The 19,184-nt window shown below is 37.4% G+C and overlaps 1 protein-coding gene across 1 annotated transcript in view; it reads left to right on the top strand.

Annotated features, from left to right (window-relative positions):
* Positions 1 to 2,123: 2,123 nt before the first annotated feature.
* LOC121410369 (alpha-N-acetyl-neuraminyl-2,3-beta-galactosyl-1,3-N-acetyl-galactosaminide alpha-2,6-sialyltransferase-like) overlaps positions 2,124 to 19,184 on the top strand; it is a 52,356-nt gene continuing 35,295 nt past the window's right edge. Inside the window, exon 1 of the mRNA XM_041602411.1 lies at positions 2,124 to 2,245. The gene's annotated coding sequence lies outside the window, so the exon portion shown is untranslated. The remainder of the gene's footprint in view (positions 2,246 to 19,184) is intronic.

Raw genomic sequence — 19,184 nt, forward strand, 5'->3', positions numbered from 1 at the left:
TTCAGTTGTTGAGAGGCAAATCATTTCGAACTTGCAAAGTTAAGGGCGTTGTGATAAATTAATGATCAGCCTTGATCAGTTTTGATAGCTTAAGCAAATTTTTTTAAGTTATTAAATTGAACTTTTATGCATGAGTGAACACAAATTACACTTTTGGAGCAGCATTTCAGCTTTATCATTTGGATCTCTTTTGGGGCAGCATTTCAACTTTATCATGGCGATCTCAGCAATGTGTTCATGGGAGTCGGCCAGTCGGGAGAATAGGGGGTGAGATAGGGCTTAAGTGGGAGAAGTAGGTTGATGGAATAAGGGTCAACAGAACATTCAGCCCCACCCCCTCCCTCTTTCCCACCCTCCCCTCCTGTTGAGAGACTGATGGCTATTATGTACGCGTGAAGTCCAGAGCAGAATGTTGGTTTAATGATTAATTCTGAATTAGGGCATCAACTTTTTCCTATCAATCATTCAATCAACAATTTATCAGTACATTAACTCATTCAATGTGCAATGTGATCAATAAAACATTCATTTTTTTCCAATAAATTATTTCATTAATCATCATAATCATTAATTTTTTTTGGTAATCATTCAAACTGACCATCAGCCACCGGTCACTTGGCAGTTAAGTTTTGAAAAGGCTACAATCCAGGAGATGAGAGAGAGGGGGGGGGGGGGCTGGAAAATGGAGGTGAAGAGGGGAGGGTACCTATGAATTTTAATTTGTAAAAGGACAAAATGAAGAGGAATGCCCTTTTAACCAAATCTTAGAATACCTCGACCTCTTGCTTGTAACAGGTACATGTACCATCACATTACTCTGACTCTCATGAACACACTTCTGATGTCCACAAGATGAATATGCTACACTAAAATTGCAATTCCTGTTCACTCATGCAGTACATTTCAATTGAGAAATTCATGAAATTTGCCTATTAAAACCAAAATTTATCCCACTCATGAATAGCAGAACACCCTTAGCTTTGTAAGTTCCAAAGGACTAACCTCTCAAAAAACTGTATGGCTAATTCCTGCCCAGCCTAGCCAAGCTTAGTCTCCCAGGAGGAGAGAAGTGGGGGGAGGGGTTGCTAAATGTTCTGTTGACCTTAAGCCCATCAACTTACTTCACCTACCTAAGTCATATTACCCCCTCTTCTCCTGACTGTCATGAACACATTGTTAAGATCCACATGATCCACATGATAAAGCTGCACTAAAAATTGCAATTCATGATCACTCATGCATTAAATTTCAATTTAATAACGTATGAAATTTTCACAAACAACAAACTGATAACATCTGATCTTTAACTCACCAAATAACCTTCAACTTTGCAAGTACCAAACAAAAAATCTGAAAGAAATTGGAAGGCTAATTCCAGCCCACCCTAATTTGCATACCCTCTGTTTCAGTGGGCAGTGCTCGCTCAAGCATGAATAATTTTCCAACTTTTTGGTGTCATTTGAAAGTTGACTTTATTGGCTTTCCATATCTATAAGTCTTTTCCCCCAAAGTGCTACATTTCTTATTTGGCAGCCATTTCAAAAGTGTATAGTTTTTTTTGGGACGCACTGTATATATATATACATATATAAATATATATAGAGAGAGAGAGAGAGAGAGAGGGAGGGAGAGATATATATATATTTAATTGGTGTCCTTCTCTTTCGATTTAATAGTATTATTGTATTATAAAAATGATTTAAACGTATATTTTGTAAATATGAAAATTTAACTATCATTGTAAATGTAAGTTTGAAAGAGAAAATAAATGAATTGAATTGAAAATATTTAATTTTCATAGTGAAGAGCATTTTGTATGAAAAGAGGGCACATTTTCCTATGTGGCATTTTTTGGGGGCCATTGACCCCCCCCCCGCCCGCCCCTCATTTCATATCATAATAGTCATCGTTATCAGTGACACATTCCCCGTCATCTGGCCTGGATGTCCGTGTCCACGGGTTACCATAGTTCGAACTCGGAACCCACCCTTATTTGCATATGACCCGAAAAAAGATCGTTGGCTACGTACGGAGCGCCCAATTCACTCACGTACACTATACCGGTACGGTACACGGAATTGGATCAGGTACGAGGAGGAGCGTAGGTTTTTAGGGCCAGGGGAATTGGAAATAATACGGAAATAATGTGAGATGTGGGGCGTTGGTGGATCAAGCGACCTGTGATTGCCACTGTTTGAAATTGAGACTTTTTCGGATATATATTTGGATCTTACACGACGATGAGGTGAGATAATTCATCTTTTATTTATATTGAAGAGGGTTAATGTAACGAACGTTAGCTATCCATCTCACTCTTTCTCAGGCTCGGCTCAGTCAGTCAAGGAAGCCATTCTCGAAGTCGAATGCGAAAGCCAGCGCAAGCGAGTGCGAACCGTTGCCGGAATGCCGGGTGGGTGGCGGCTCGCTTCATTCACTTTGTTGCTGCTGCTGCTTAAGTTTTATGCCTGTCTTCTTGTCCTGTTTAATATCTATTATGCTATTGCTAACCTAGGCTAAATCATGTAAATCTATGCCTAGAAGGATCTATGTGCCTAGTACGGTAGGCGTACGGTATCGGTAGTAGTTAGTATGGTAGTGGATCCTATTACCGAACACTTTTCATGAATTTGATCATATCAAACACATTATTCCAATAAAATTCACCAAACTTTCACCATAAATACACAAATACCTACAAATTATAAACATGCAGAAAATTTGCCGAAATTGTTTTTCATTTTTACGACATCAGCTTCCAATCGGACCCCTCTTCGCAAGTGAAATATTTTGGTCACTTGAAAAGGTATCGTATTACCGAACGTGTGTTTTCTATGGGAAAAGTTGGGAAAACAACAAAGTCACTGATGAGCTATTTTGACCATATTTTATTGTTTTGAGGATATAAAGACTTCAAAATTGCGTTTTTGATAATTTTTCATCATTTTTCTAATTAAGTTCCCTTTGGGAGGAAGTTGCAAAGGTTTGAGCGTATTTGATTATTTTCTGACGCATATGATGCGCACGTTCGGTAATACAAGGCCGGTCGGTAATACAATCACTCACTATATGCTAGTAGGCCTACACAGTATTTGTGTGTCCGGATGATCAATTTTAGATGGTTATTTGGAAAAAATTTACAAGCGAAGTTTCATCAATTTTAACTACAAAATGTTAGGAAACATTATTGAGAACAAAATAGAAGATGATTACAAGTACAACTATTGAATTCATATTTTTAGTGTAATCCAAAGACAAAAATGAAGGCTAATCTATTAAAGCATCATATCTGCGAAAATATTCATCAATTTTACCCAGTTTTCATCTCATTTGTGCAGAAAATTGAGCAGATCAGAGTCCCATGTTTCGCTCGGCGACTCCGATTCAATCCATGTATATATCGACGAACAACGATTACGACGATTTTACATTTGTTCATTTGCACCCGTCTTTTGAAACCGACCACCCGCGATACACGAAGTTTACGGCCGATTCTTGTTGCGGTGCCGAAATATTTTTACTCTTCCAAATCAGTTCTATGATGTCAGTCAACATGCTAAATGATCGTCTCACTACTTCCACTGCGAGCTCTGGCACTTGATACGAGGATTGACGAGGGTTATTTATTCTAAAGCCGTTTCCTATCTGATTTCTTGGTTCTTCAGCGGGGTTTGGGTCTGGTCATTAAAATTTTGATTAATTTTCTACTAAATTTGTACTTTTTGTTGCTTCTTTTTTTCTTGTAAAATCGATTCTTACTGTTTCTACATGTATGGACATTGCGCCTACTCTCCCGCGCATATCGTTTGTAATACGCAATGATTTTAACACGTGCAAGGTGGTCGGTTTTAAAAGAGGTGGTCAATCTGTGGTAGTCTCACAATACATGTAAGTAGTATTTAATTAATGTGAGTGATCTATGCATGTACATACTACATGTATGATGTAGGATGGGAGGTCGGTGTCCGGACATGACAATATAATATATTTTTGAAGCCTTCTTTTTTGTCTTTGGATTAGGTCTAGATCTAGATTTTGTTTTTCTATGTCTATATTAAAAATATGAATTCAGCAGTTTTAATCATCTTCAAGTTTGTTCTATAAAATATTTCCTAACGTTTTTTTTTCTAATTTATGAAATTTTGCCTGTAATTTTTTTCAAAATGACCTAAAATTGATCGTCAGGACACACATTACACAACCTGTCCGGAACACAACAACTGGGTATAATAAAATAAAATACTTCTCAGAGTAGTAGGTCCATGGTCTAATGTTACTACTATACAATGTATGTAGATCATGGACCTACATGTACAGGTCTGTAAAACAAGTCAAAGTACCATTGCAGGGTAAAAATTATCACATCTTTTGTATGGTCACAAAAAATACTCAACTCACACAAAATTTGTGGGCCAATTTCATAAAAGTAAAACTTAACTATTTACTAACAAATTTGCAGTAAGAGCTGTTTAAAGCTTCTGAAATCATTCAATTTGATTGACCGGTGATAAATTTGTTTAATTATGTAAGTTCAAGTCTTAATGAAACCACTCATTCAATGAACAAGGTTATGATATAACCTTGTTCTCAGTTTATACATTGTACATGTACATCTCCATGTGTGGCAAAATAAGGTTGACAATATTTGGCTTATTTTCTCTTTTTCTCTGTGACAAATGCTTGATTTCCTTACACTGTCAGTTTACAACAGCTATCCATTATATAACTTGGCTCTTATGTAAATTTGATACTTTAAATTATTTTTCTTAATTAAAAATAAAGATTGAAAAATGAAAATTTTCTTGCCATATTACTTTCCACCAATAGAGGGTGTACATAAAAGTATGCTTAAAATTAAAGTTTTTGAGCACTCTGGTGAATAAAAAAATTATTCCCAAGTTACTAATGGAAAAAAAGTCCAACCGTATGGAAATCACTAATTTTGATCACAAGTCTGTGCTATGTACAGCACTGGCATTCCATAGTCCTACATGTACCTATAGATTCCCCACAGGCAGGATGGTTGCAGCGAACAAGTGAATGAAACTGGACCCTGATGACCAAAAATCTGTGTGTACTTTTGCTTTAACCACAATAAGTGGAGCTCTAGAGCAAACAATCTTTGTCATACCATAATTTTGATTCACCTCAGATTTCCTTCAAAATGAAATGAGCTGTCTTGTACATGTGATCATGATTAAGAGTACCGTATGTGATCAGTGCTTTACAGTTCCCATTCTTCTGGCTTCCACAGGCTTTATTTTTTGCCATTAAAAAATTGCAGTCTTGCTTAAAAAAAGTGACAAGAACCTTTTAAAGAGCCATTCAAAATTGGCTATGCCAATCATGTGCCAAATTTCTAAACCAATGTTGCAAATAGTTGCATGACTGTATCTCTTTTACAATCTACATGTACATGTAGGCCTAGAATGTTTATTTCCAAGCAAACAGATTGAAGATTGAATTCATGGATTTTGGATAGGAGACTTGCTAAAACATCCCAGATATCTTGAGTCTGGGACTCTGGGGGAAAATGGAAGCAGAAGATTTAAAAAATTGTTTAGTATAGTCGGGGGGGGGGGGGGTGCAAAAGGTTTGCTTCTCACCCCCCTTCATACACTGTATTCCTTCTTTATTCCTCTCTTTCTTTGCATTATCTTGCTCTTGTCTGAAGCAGATCAACAGGAGTAGAAAGAATGTAAATGTTTATTGTTTGGTGTCTTGATCCCATTTCATTCTTTCTATAAAAATACATGTACATGTAGACCGTTATAAACAGTCAACAAATTTTGATAGGCCCATGTGATAGTGTATTATGTATGGAGATGTTCGCCCCGTCACATTCGTAGCAAATGCAATCGTGATTGACACTAAACACAGCAAATGAGCACGTGTGTGCATTGGAGCTGTAAATTCAAACTACTATACTAGCATGCCATACAATACATTCCTAATCAACCATGTCAAAGAGAAGATTACTGAATCCAAAAGACTATAAAGTGTAAGTTTTGACAAATGGAAAGCAATTACACCTACATGTACAATGTACATGTATTCAAAACCTTTTCTCAAAAACTGCCTTTGATCTTCGCATGGAAGAACATGCATAAAACTAAAAGCAGGCTCCATTGTGTCATGATGATGCTACAAAAGTGTTTTCAATGCTGGTATAATGTGTATAATGCACACTTAGTGTCATCCCCCTTCTTCATTTGTGATAGGATCACCAGGATTGTCATGGGGAATTTTCCAATTGTAAAAACAGTTTTAACATGTAAATGTACATGTACAATCTTTGTCCACATGTACATGTATCTGTGTATCAGATGATAGGTATGACTATGACTATTAAAGCCTTGTTGAATAGTTTGTTGGTCTTGTATATGACATGTATGACTCCAAAATTGGATTAGATATGAAGGAAAAATATCCCTCAGATATGCTCAGAATGCACCAAAGAGCTAAGAACCCCAGACCTTCCAGGGCCCGCCAAAGGGCCCTGGACACCGGCCGAAAGCACTTGGCGCTCGTCATGTGCGCTTTGCGCACATCAATATAGTTCACAAACAAATTTTCAGGCCCAAGAGCAATTTGCCACTGGCATCCCTGACATGTGTACAGTACATGTTTCATTGATATTTTGATGAACTATTGGTTGTGATGGAAAAAAAAAGAAATACAGTTAATTGTACAAGTGTTACTTGTAGTGTACTGCACTGCCAATATTACTCTACTTTTCCACCAGGGAGTTGAGCGGACCAGCTTACACAAATTTCTAAAATTTGTAAAACTCCACTCTAATACAAAGATTTTATACACTTTTTTTGTCTCGAGGCTATACGCCACTGGTATCAGACACATTGGCTCTCTGTTAATTGTGTGTTTTGGAGCCACTTCGCAGACGCTTTCTGGAACCCTGAGAATCTATTGAAAATGCCTGTCCAATCACAATGAATAGATTAGAGGTCATTGTCAAAAAAAGTTTGGTGGACCATGACAGCACGATCTTAAGATTCAGACTGGATGAAAATTTGCAAGTGCAGTATGTTGCTTGTCCAGAGTCCAGGACGACACCGCTGTTTTGATTCACCAAGTATCGACAAAGGCTGCTTTGTTATAAAGGGCATTTTGACAAAAGAGTTTACATTATAGAAAATGTCTGCATACTGCATAGTGATTGCGAAAATGCCCAATACAAGTGTCATAGTAGTATTGAGGGCTCAAAAAGACAAAACGTGAAATTGTAGGTCTTCTTGTTGTAGGAACATTAATAGTCAAATCAAGACGGCCCCGAGAATTTAGTATGTACAGTCCTGAAACAATCTGGAACTAGTCTAATCTATCTTGACGATACTTTTGGCAAACAAGCAGTCAGTAAGCCGTTGTAAAACTTTCTTTTTCCAACATAACAATTCAAATGATATTTAGATGATGAAATGGTCGTTGATCAGCCCAAGAAGATAAGTTACACCAGCTTTCGAGAAGAAATCTATTTCTCTGACAAAACAAACTTGAAAAAGAAAATATGTTGACATCGTAGCTCATCTAACAACGAGTTGCAGGTTGACGCAAAAGGCGCGCAACTCTATGCAACCAGCGATGTTACGTAACAATCGCATTACCGCAATAGTATTACAATGTAGTTTGCTGTTAAAATCAATTTAGCATTTTATCTGGTATAATGAAAACTACTGTAGTATTGAAAAAACTGTCAGATTTAAACATGTACAGGGTAGTCTTAAAACTTTTAAAAAAGACATGTCAATGTTTGTGAATCAGTGTACACAGGTAGACAGATCATTTGTTTGATCTAGATATCAGACTGTTAGGAACAATGTCATGGTACCAGGTACATGTAGATCCCTCCGAAGATGTTTGAATAGCATTTTGAGTTGCGGTTTCCAGCAGGATTATTTGTTTGCTATTGTAAGTACATTGTACATGTATGCAACTCAAAAGATTTAAATGAATTCCTACATGTATGTGTATGTGTACATCCTCAGTGGCATTCGGACAGTATTCACATACCAGGGAAATCCCTGCACATTCTGTATGCAGGATGTTCCTTCTCTTCTCTATAGTGTGCAGCACCCAAACAGTAGGCTATCCCTCCCATGTTTTGAAATTGATACATGTACTGTGCTCCATTACAATAATAGCGAAAATCAAAAGGTTATTTTTCTATACTACAGTATTACATGTAGCCTACATGTACATGTACACATGGACAGATTTCTGTACCAATTATAGCATTTTGACTCCTCTGAGATCTAGGCCTACTATGATTTTCCTGTTTACATTTAATGATCAGTTTTCCTGCACAATCGTGCGTTGAGCAATTATTGGAAATACTGTTTCTTCCTATTTTGGGAAAAAGAAAATCATCAAAATTTTCTAGTTTTAAACAGTGGGTTGGGAGGCCTGTGTAATAGTAATTGTACTTGATTTTATATACATGTACATGCAGTGCCTACATGTAACACTTACTTTAATATCAGAAGTCTTTTAGTGTTCGACAATAATGCATCATAATCAATTACCCTGCCTTTAACCTTGTAAACTATCTGAACTGTAGCTAAAAAAGAGAGGTGGAAATACATGTTTTGATTGTAATTTCTGTAATAGTCTCTATTGATAAAAAATAGGCCTACATGTTCCTATACCAGATCTTTGCATTTGTTTGAATTGAAATAAATAAAAACCTTGTGGCAGAGTTTTAAATTATCACTCCTTATCTCTCAAGCACCGGAAAATACTTGACTCATTTATTTGCCAAATGGTGTTTCAACAGGATGTTTTTCATAAACAGAATTGTGAAATCTCTTGAATTTAATGTATGTACAGTACGTGTAGTTGATAGTGAAAGTTACAAAAAAGTTTTATTGTAAAAGAAGATGGACCTTCGTGAAAATATATAAAGGGACATACTTTATATCGATATGCACTCATCATCTGGAGTAAAATTGCTTGAATGAACAGAACGCTAGAATGAAAAAAATACCCTGTACAGTGTACACTGTATAACCAAAAGAGACATTGGATGCTAAAACGAGATGTGATTGGCGATTGGGGTACATGTAAACGAAATACATCTACATGTAGGCTTAGTAACAGCCTTTTATACATGTACATTAGAAGCAAAACAACTACAGCAACTTTAACTAATAAAGGCTGTTACTATTAAAAGCCTATTTTGTTTTATACTTGTACATGTACCTCAACAGCCAAATCACAGCTCATCATTTAGTGTCCATTGTCTCTTTTAGTTCTATTATATTGTTTTGTTCTAGCATTCTCTTCATTCATACAATTTTACTCTGATGACTGAGTGCATGTCGAAAAGCTGTATTAAAAGTATGTCTGTTTTTAACCCATATATTGCGATTTTGCAGTACCACACATTTATATTTAAGATTGACTTTTGGGATAAATTTTTGGTGCAGCCACTGGAAGTGAAGGCAAAACTTTCAGGCCTACCGGGTACCCCTTCTCAGAATTAAAATCACTGGCCTGTGAAACCCTATGGTCATGCATGGTATCAACTCGTCATTTGAATGCTCTCCCCCCCCTCCCGGAGCCTACAACTGCCTTACATATACCACGGACTTGATTTTAAGGCGCGCGAGAGTGATCGCGCGCTACATGCGCGCCTTAATCCATTTTATGTAGCGTGATTAATAGCGCGCCTCGCGATCGCTGAGCTGCGCGGAAATGCCTAAAGTCGCCCTCGAAATCACCCAATATCATGCTTTAGGGGGTGACGTAAGATCTGAATATCGCCCCCGAAATTATTGCCGAGTGATAGCAACTCAACGGCCCACTAGCGCCATATGCTCGAGCTCCGCTTACCATTTAAAAATCATCCAAGATCCACACTCAAAATCATGAATGAATAAGCCGTAAAAATAGCGAGTAGCGCAGTTTCAAATTCCGAAGTTGCGTTATTTTTTATGTACCACATATTTCCATACACATGGTACCAGGTATGGAAAAAAAAATCAATGCAACGGTCGGGAAACAGTTGCATGTATAGGGGTCCATTACGACTACCACCATGTGCAATTTCGAATGCACATGTTTCCCCTACAGATATCACAAGTCTGTGATAAAATAATTCGAATTAAACAGGAAATAAGTCCTATAGTCTAGTAACCTAGCATTGGTGAGTTGTCATTTGGCTTTGCTTTTCAAAACGGCCTATTAACTTCCAAAATAAGTTATCTTATTTATTAATTATAACTAAAAAATCATTTGTTTTCTTTTTCTAGGGGATGAGGTATTATATCAGACAATAAATCATCAAACAAAGCTCCATCTACGGTATTTTACAAGGCCGGCGGCAGGCTCACGCATTGGCGCTTTTACTAGCTAGCCAGGTTGAGCTCTGTCTCTCTGACAGAGCTCTGGGGGACAATTTGCTCAGTAAAGGCCTCAATGATGGTGATTTTATGTTTCAGACAAAGTTTACTTTTCAGAAATATTATTCAAAACTGCCAATAAAGTTTGATGATTTCTTCATTGTCATGTATATTTAAGTTCTTAATTAATACATTCTCACCGAATTTATACTCCCCCATAGAGAAATGAAATTTTCATGGAGATCTGCGTTTTCAAAGAACTTCAGGAAAAGTTAGAGTATGTGGGCCTTATTACATACATGGCTGAGTACAGGGTATCGTACTGGAATAGATGGAGTAGAAATTAGATATTACATGTAAATTCATTTATATCCAAGTCCAACTCACAGTGACACACACCCACACACACCCACATCCAAGATTCTAAGCATGAAAAATAACTTTAAAAATCATACAATATTAAACAAAAAGTAATAATTCATTAATAAGTGAACAGGTATTCCTAAAAATACCAAAAAGTAGTATTTAAAAAGAGCCCCCAAAATGCAAAAAGTAGCCCCCGAAATTTGACCAAAAAAATTTAAAATGGAGCCCCTGAAAAAAAATTAGCCAAAGTCAAAACCTACCTGAAACGGGTTTTATTACACACAATCTACTGTAGAAGCTGTTATTTTCGCGGATTTCGCGAAGTGCCGATCGGCCGCGAATTTAACAACACGCAAAAATATTGACACATTTCTTAGTGCCAATGTCCCCAACAGCAAAGCTTTACTGTAGAAAACATCCTGTGTAGCAAGAAAATGTGTGTGTGTGTATTTGAGTTTTGTCAGACGTGTATCAATCAGATATGATTATTTACGTCTGGGACCGACCTTTAACGTCACCATCCGAAAGACGTGACCAGGGCTCGAACCTCGACCCTCTGCATCAATTTGTAACTTCCCCACAGCTTGGATTACAGGCGCACGCCACAACGCCCAGTTGTGGAGATGTTGATGGAGATATGCACCTGTATATGTACAAAAATTAAGGCTTAGAAAATACAGTTAGTGATTCAAAAAGTTAGCTAGAATTTCACTTTTTTTAATTTCAAACAAAATCAGAGCCTAAACTATTTTCTAATATTAGTTTATCAATATTTATACACTCTCTGTAATATCAAAATGTATTTTTCATGAAATAATTTGATTTTATTTTCATCTGATTGACTCTATACACACGTATTGGCAGCTATTTGCATACTCATTAATATTCATAAGTCACATTACCAGAGCTTTTTAGGTGAAGGTTCTGTTCACAAAATTCCACATTTTTGCACTTTTACCAACTTTTTGAAAAATTAATCGAACAAATCACAAATTCCAAAGATTGCTTAACCCTGTAGATTACAGATCAAATTGTGGCATGATGAATTTTCAGATCTAAAGGTAAAAAAAAGTGAAGTTCAAGCCACCTTTTTCCACAGTTTGTAACTGTTTTTACAGGGACATATTTATGTACAAAAGACACATCAGCATAAGGACTTTGAGGAGCATAAATTTGCACGTAATTTGCACTAGTTTGCTTCTTAGAAATGCTGTGGAAATGTTTTGTACATCTTCCAATCGCCAACCCGCGAAAATGTCGGGATCCCCGCGATTCGCGAAAAATTCTGTACCCGAAAATAACAGCTTGTACAGTAATTATAATACATTGTAAAACAATTATAAAAACTTCCTTTGGTTGTTGATTGTAAATAGTACCGGTACATACATTTCCTCCATCCGTTTTGTTAATTGGACAAAAAGCTCCCCTTGTATGTTGAAGAAGAGCTTTTTGCAGTGCTCCTCGATCCACCGCTCTCCTAAAAAGTTAACTAGGAGAGCTTTTTATTGCTCCCCTCATAATTATAAAACTGAGTCCCTGATATACATATACCTCACCTGTAACAGTTTAAAAATGTATTAGCAAATACTGCTGGCCTTTAATATAGCGTTTCTCTCTCACATACATTACTGCAGCAGTAGTTTCCATCTGTGTACTTCAGTTTTTTATCACCAGAAGGCCAAATGTGTTTGTACTGTACATAGACCTTCATGACGTACTACAAAGGATTTTGAAATTGGGTGTTCTGATTGAAAATTAACTGCTTTATTATTGAAGATCATACACTGTAGAGTATTAAACTAGAACATTCATGTTGAACAGTGCAGGGTACAGTAGTTGTTCACGACTACTTTACATGTAATAGCCAGCAGCTTATATTGCAGAAAAAAATGAAAAATAAGCAGTAAACACTTTAGATACGGTAATGTACATGTACCTGTACTGTAATAATTACCGGTATACAGGGCTCCACACTAACCCATTTTTTCTACTGGTCCAACCTATTCATGTCGGACCAGTAGATACCCAGTTTTTCAAATTTTTACTGGTCCGAACCTAAAATCTACTGGTCCCAAAAAGTAAAGAAAACATTTAAAAAAAGGCGCAAGTTTATTTTTCTAGCCTTTCGTGACCCCCCCCCCGTAAAACGAAGGAATGAAGGACAAAAAGAAAGCAAGACAGAAACGAAGAGAGTAAGAAAGAAAGAAAGAAGGAAAGAAGGAAGGAAAGTCAGAAAGAAAGAAAGGATGGAAGGAAAGAAGGAAGGAAGGAAAGAAGTAAGGAAAGAAGGAAGGACAGTAAGAAAGAAAGAAAGGATGGAAGGAAGGAAAGTAAGAAAGAAAGGATGGAAGAAAGGAGGGAGGAAGGAAGGAGGGAGGAAAGAAGGGAGGAAAGAAGGGAGGAAAGAAGGAAGGAAAGAAGGAAGGAAGGAAAGTAAGAAAGGATGGAAGGAAAGAAGGAAGGAAAGGAGGAAGAAAGGATGGAAGGAAGGAAAGAAGGAAGGAAAGAAGTAAGGAAAGAAGGAAGGAAGGAAAGTAAGAAAGAAAGAAAGGATGGAAGGAGGGAGGAAGGAAGGGAGGAAAGAAGGGAGGAAAGAAGGAAGGAAAGTAAGAAAGAAAGAAAGGAAAGAAGGAAGGAAGGAAAGAAAGGATGGAAGGAAGGAAGGGAGGAAAGAAGGGAGGAAAGAAGGAAGGAAAGAAGGAAGGAAAGTAAGAAAGGATGGAAGGAAAGAAGGAATGAAAGAAGGAAGGAAAGGAGGAAGGAAGGAAAGAAGGAAGGAAGGAAAATAGAGAAAAAAAATTAAAAGATTGAAAAGCAAGAAGGAAGAAAACAGAGGAAGAAAGCTAAAACTATTATCATAAATAATTTGTTTCTTTTTTGGCTCAATTAAAATAGCTACGAAAGAAAGTCAGAAACCAAGTGTATCAACACACACATAAATGCATATGTGGGGCTATATGTATTCAGACGATACCACCCGAGACCCGATCTGTTTGAACCAAACAGAAGTGAAAATTTACCCTTTTACTGCTTACAGATGACAGAGTTACTCCAATTTTTAGGAAATATGGACATTATAAGAGCCTTTCATGAGTATGAACCGTGAATTTTGACAGTTCTGTGAGAGATTTCTGCCAGAGTTTAGCCAGGCTTCGTTCGTGCGGCCAGTGGAGAATTCACCATGTGGATTGTGTGGCTGACTACATGTACACTGTACGCATGCTGTATAGTACTCTAGTAACACTTGCGATTCATTCTGTGTGTATTCTGTGTGTGAATTGCAGAATTGAACGGGGGGAAATGGTTTGCTGTGAATTTGACCATTTCTGGAAAAGTTATTGGCCCAACAATGGTTTTTATTACTGGTCATGTCGGACCCTTAAATCTTGCTATTTTTGGAAAAATTACTGGCCCGACAATGATATTTTTTACTGGTCATGTCGGACCAGTAAATCTTCCAATTTCTGAAAATCTACTGGCCCAACAGCGATTTTTACCGGTCTGGGACCGTCGGACCGCCGCTAGTGTCGAGCCCTGCGGTATATAATGTGATGAATTGCAGATTGGCTTCTTTATAATTATATCCATAATCCATTTGAGTCTGCAGCATACATGTGTGATGTAAGCATTGGAACAAAATTGCTGATCAATTTCCAATCAATTGAAAGAGTACAAGGCTGACTGGATTCATTCCCATGGTACATGTACATGTAGGTCTGCCAATTAGTTCCGTACAAATATTGTATGTATGCACATACATGTAGGCAGAAGTTTAAAATCTTGCATGATATTATTTTCAGATTTGTCCTTTGTTTTGTATACAATGTATGTATGTAGCCAATTTTGTAAGAAAATAATGCAACCCTGTAGGCCCACGAGTTACATTCTTTAACTCGTAGAGCACAGGAAAAATAATGCATTACACTCAGTAGTTCTTCCTTTGGAAGCCTAAAGCACCATGAATATTGCATAGCTCTTGGGGGCACTTGAGGTGTAAAAGTGTTTGAGTGTGGCATTTAGCAGTGCACATTTCCAAGTTGCAAACTTGGAATATAAATTGGATCCAATGTGCACAAGTGCATCGACTATTGCACATACATGTACATTGCAAAGTGTATCAGGTACATTTACTGTATATACCATTTAGGCCTAAAGACTTCATGTACATGTACATGTACATTTGTAGGACACACCTCTGGAAAAAATAGGCCTTCTACATACATACCCAGTTTTTCCACAACTTTTTTCAATTTTTTACTGGACCTTTTTCCCCTGTATTACTGGTCCCAAAATTAAAGAAAAATATGAAAAAAGACTCGAGTTTATTTTGCTGTCTTTATTGCTTATTGCTACCCCCCCCCAAAAAAGTAGTACACACACAACATAATTCATGACAGCTATATTTTGACTTTTTTGAGACATGAGAGCCATTTTCATAATTTACAACATATAAGAATATACATGTATTGTATCAGTTAGATACTGGTAATGTCGGACCAGTAAATCTGGCTATTTCTGAAAAGTTTTTGGCCCGACAGCAATATTTTCATGTACCAGTCTTGCTGGGACCATCGGACAAGTGCCAGTGTCATGCACTGTGTGCATTATGTGTATTGGTCGTTGTATATTTTTTCAGCTGTTAGAATTCAAATGTGGCATTTTCAGCTGTTAGAATTCAAATTTGGCCTTTTTTAATTAATAGCTGCAGGGCTCGAATTAAGAATTTAAAGGGGCAAGGCCATTTTTAAAAGGGCACTTAAGGGAAAGGGCAGGCAGTTTTCACTTTATGGGACATCCAAGGCCACCAAAAAAAGGGCATCAATAATAAATGCACTTTTCAATGGGGCACATGCACTGGATTACCGCAGGGCACCAAGGCCACAGCAAAAAAGGGCAGTTATTTTGGCCTTAAGTCTACAAATATTTGAAAGGGCATCAAGGCCATTTCTGAGGGCATCTAAGGCCATGGCCTTGGATGGCCTTGGATTAATTCGAGCCCTGTAGCTGTAAAAATTTAAATTGGCATTCATTTTTATTGGAAGATAGTCTATAATATTGGTATGTAGAAGCATTTTCTACTTTACATCACCAATTAAAGTTGGATCTTTAGAATTCAAAGCTACATACATGTATGTACAGAAAAAGATCCTGAATTTTCCAGCCCATTCCATGCTTGAAAAGTGGTTTTCTAGATCTACATTTCGGGGTAGCAGGTCATGACTGCAAGTTGATATGCTTTCAGACTTCCTTTGATCTATAACATGTACTACATGTACAGACTAGTATGTACTTAAAATAAAAAAATAATACAGTTTATGATATCATTTACGGTATTTCATCAAAATATTAGATCTCACTTGTACAGGTAGGCATATGAGTAGGTGCAACATACATGAATTTTTTTTTTTTTGTATTGTGGTCAAATTGCTTCTCAAACCTTATCCCCTGTACATACATGTACAAGGGTCATGTAAATGTGTAGACATGTATGTGCTTCCTTCCTCAGATGGGTTTTTCATTTTCATTCCATTTGTAATGAAAGGCTGTTATTACTTCACTAGACTTGAAAAAATAATAGCAAAGCGTAAATGCAGATGAAGTGAAATGTGATGTACTCTAATGACGCTGAAAGCAAGTCTTTCATACCGCGGCACAGTTGCAATCTGAAAACAAATGCCATAGATGCATGCACTCATCCATGCAAATCGAACGGATATCAGCAAAAAGGTCTGGCATGTTTTGCGCAATGTGTTGGTAATGTGCCGCCTTCAGCCCGGTAATATCGATAATGATGTTAGCTATTGTGTGGAGTCGCAGGAGGAGAGTGGGTCTCTCGTATTTCGTTATGACTCATGGGGGGCCTCTGATGATCTCAGAGTATTCCAAACGTCAGCAATGCCTCTGTTTTCCCCTCTTGCAAACGTGCCTATTTGACATCTTGCTTTTTGGGTGTAGTACTTCACGAGGTGGCACATAAATTACCATAATGTCATATACATGTACATACTTCTGTACATAACAGTACATGTACATAATGTAGCCATGTTTAATATGCCATCACTCCCCTCCGGGCTCCCTACATGTACATACATTTAGTAGTCTTTTTTTCTTTCATTCTCTCGTTCTTTCTTCTTTGTTTTCCTGTTGGTTTTTGTCTCACCTGCGAAGCAAAGTGAGACTATAGGCGCCGCTTTTCCGACGGCGGCGGCGACGGCGGTGGCGGCGGCGGCGGTGGCGGCGGCGGCGACGGCGGCGGCGGCGGCGGCGGCGTCAACATCAAATCTTAACCTGAGGTTAAGTTTTTGAAATGACATCATAACTTAGAAAGTATATGGACCTAGTTCATGAAACTTGGCCATAAGGTTAATCAAGTATTACTGAACATCCTATTAGAGTTTCATGTCACATGACCAAGGTCAAAGGTCATTTAGGGTCAATGAACTTAGACCATGTTGGAGGAATCAACATCGAAATCTTAACCTGTGGTTAAGTTTTTGAAATGTCATCATAACTTAGAAAATATATGGACCTAGTTCATGAAACTTGGACATAAGGTTAATCAAGTATCACTTAACATCCTGCATGAGTTTCACGTCACATGACCAAGGTCAAAGGTCATTTAGGGTCAATGAACTTTGGCCGAATTGGGGATATCTGTTGAATTCCCATCACAACTTTGAAAGTTTATGGATCTGATTCATGAAACTTGGACATAATAGTAATCAAGCATCACTGAAAATTTTGTGCAAGTTTCAGGTCTCATGATTAAGGTCAAAGGTCATTAGGGTCAATGAACTTTGGCCGAATCGGGGGTATCTGTTGAATTACCATCATAACTTTGGAAGTTTATTGGGGTAGTTCATTAAACTTGGACATTAGAGTAATCAAGTATCACTGAACATCCTGTGCACGTTTCAGGTCACATGACCAAGGTCAAAGGTCAATGAACTTTGGCCGAATTGGGTGTATCTGTTGAATTACCATCATAACTTTGAAAGTTTATGGATCTGATTCATGAAACTTGTACATAAGAGTAATCAAGTATCACTGAATATCCTGTTTGAGTTTCAGGTCACATGATCATGGTCAAAGGTCATGTAAGGTCAATGAACTTTGGCCATGTTGGGGTTTTTTGGTGAATAACCATCATATCTCTGTAAGTTTATTGGTCTAGTTCATAAAAAGTGGACATAAGAGTAACCATGTATCACTGAACATCTTGTGCGAGTTAGAGTAGTATTCAAAGTCAGCATTGCTGCTATATTGAACCGCGTGATGCAGGTGAGACGGCCAGAGGCATTCCACTTGTTCTCTCTTTTTCCTCATATTTTCTCTACATGTACATTAATAGCTTGGCCTATTTGAGTCGAATGTATGAAGCCAAAAAGAAAAACAACAACATTTCGGTCCTCATGATACTGTATTCACCATAAAACATGTACATTACAATACATGTGTATCTGCTCTCAGTACAAGTATTGTTTGATGGATGTACATGTTCATCACATGTACATGTACATGTATTATGTGTTATAATACATTCTATAGTTTGAGGGAGGGGGGGGGGGGATAGTGCAGGCCCATACTGAAAGATGAATTTCATATTTCTATCTACAGTATATAAAGGTTGATGATGCATATTTTGGAATCAGTCTACATGTACATGTAGGCTTTACATGTACTGTTTTATTTTTTAACCAAATCGTTAAAGTTCAACAAATCATTAAGAAGTAGAAAAAAATAATTTATTTTCTTGCAGATTCAAACAAGATAACTACATGTATTATAGCATACAAAATATTGAATACAGATTCCTCTTTTTCTTCAAAATTAATAGTACCATTCAAGAAAATACAAAAAAAGGTGGTTTCAAACCGCCTTGATCATAAGAATACCCGTTAAATTACTAGAACTTTTTAAGGATAAAAAATGCCCATTAATTATTCCTACATTCACACTGCCTCGAAACATACTCTTTGGGATAAGTTCCTGAAGCTACGAGCATGCGCAGTATGGTCTGATAAGCAGGCAAGGCGCGAGATTCAAAATCACTAGCCCAGCAGCCACCCACGCCGCCCGCGCTCAACGGCATGCTGGGCTAAAAGTTCACGTAAATTGCTTTCACATTGCCAGAATACCTGCGATCTTGGACAAATCCCCGCGAAAGTTCTTGTAATTTCGCCAAGTACCTACTAATAACAGGTATTTTCTTTTATAGGGGAAATAACGCGTAGTTTGCTTTCACATTACCAATGTACATGTACCTGGTATTTTCTGATCGGGGTAAACTTCCAGATCAGAAAATACCTGGAACTGACGAACTTTGAGGCGGTCTGAAACCACCTAATGTGATTTTCTCATTTGTTTAATTTGTCAGTTCATTATCCAACAGTTGTCAAGGTTATCATGTGTGCATCAGTGTGCCTGATCAAATCCTGTTTTTAACGACGTCATTTAACACAC

This window comes from Lytechinus variegatus, chromosome 1 (genome assembly GCF_018143015.1).
Source record: "Lytechinus variegatus isolate NC3 chromosome 1, Lvar_3.0, whole genome shotgun sequence".
Classification (NCBI taxonomy): Eukaryota; Metazoa; Echinodermata; class Echinoidea; order Temnopleuroida; family Toxopneustidae; genus Lytechinus; species Lytechinus variegatus.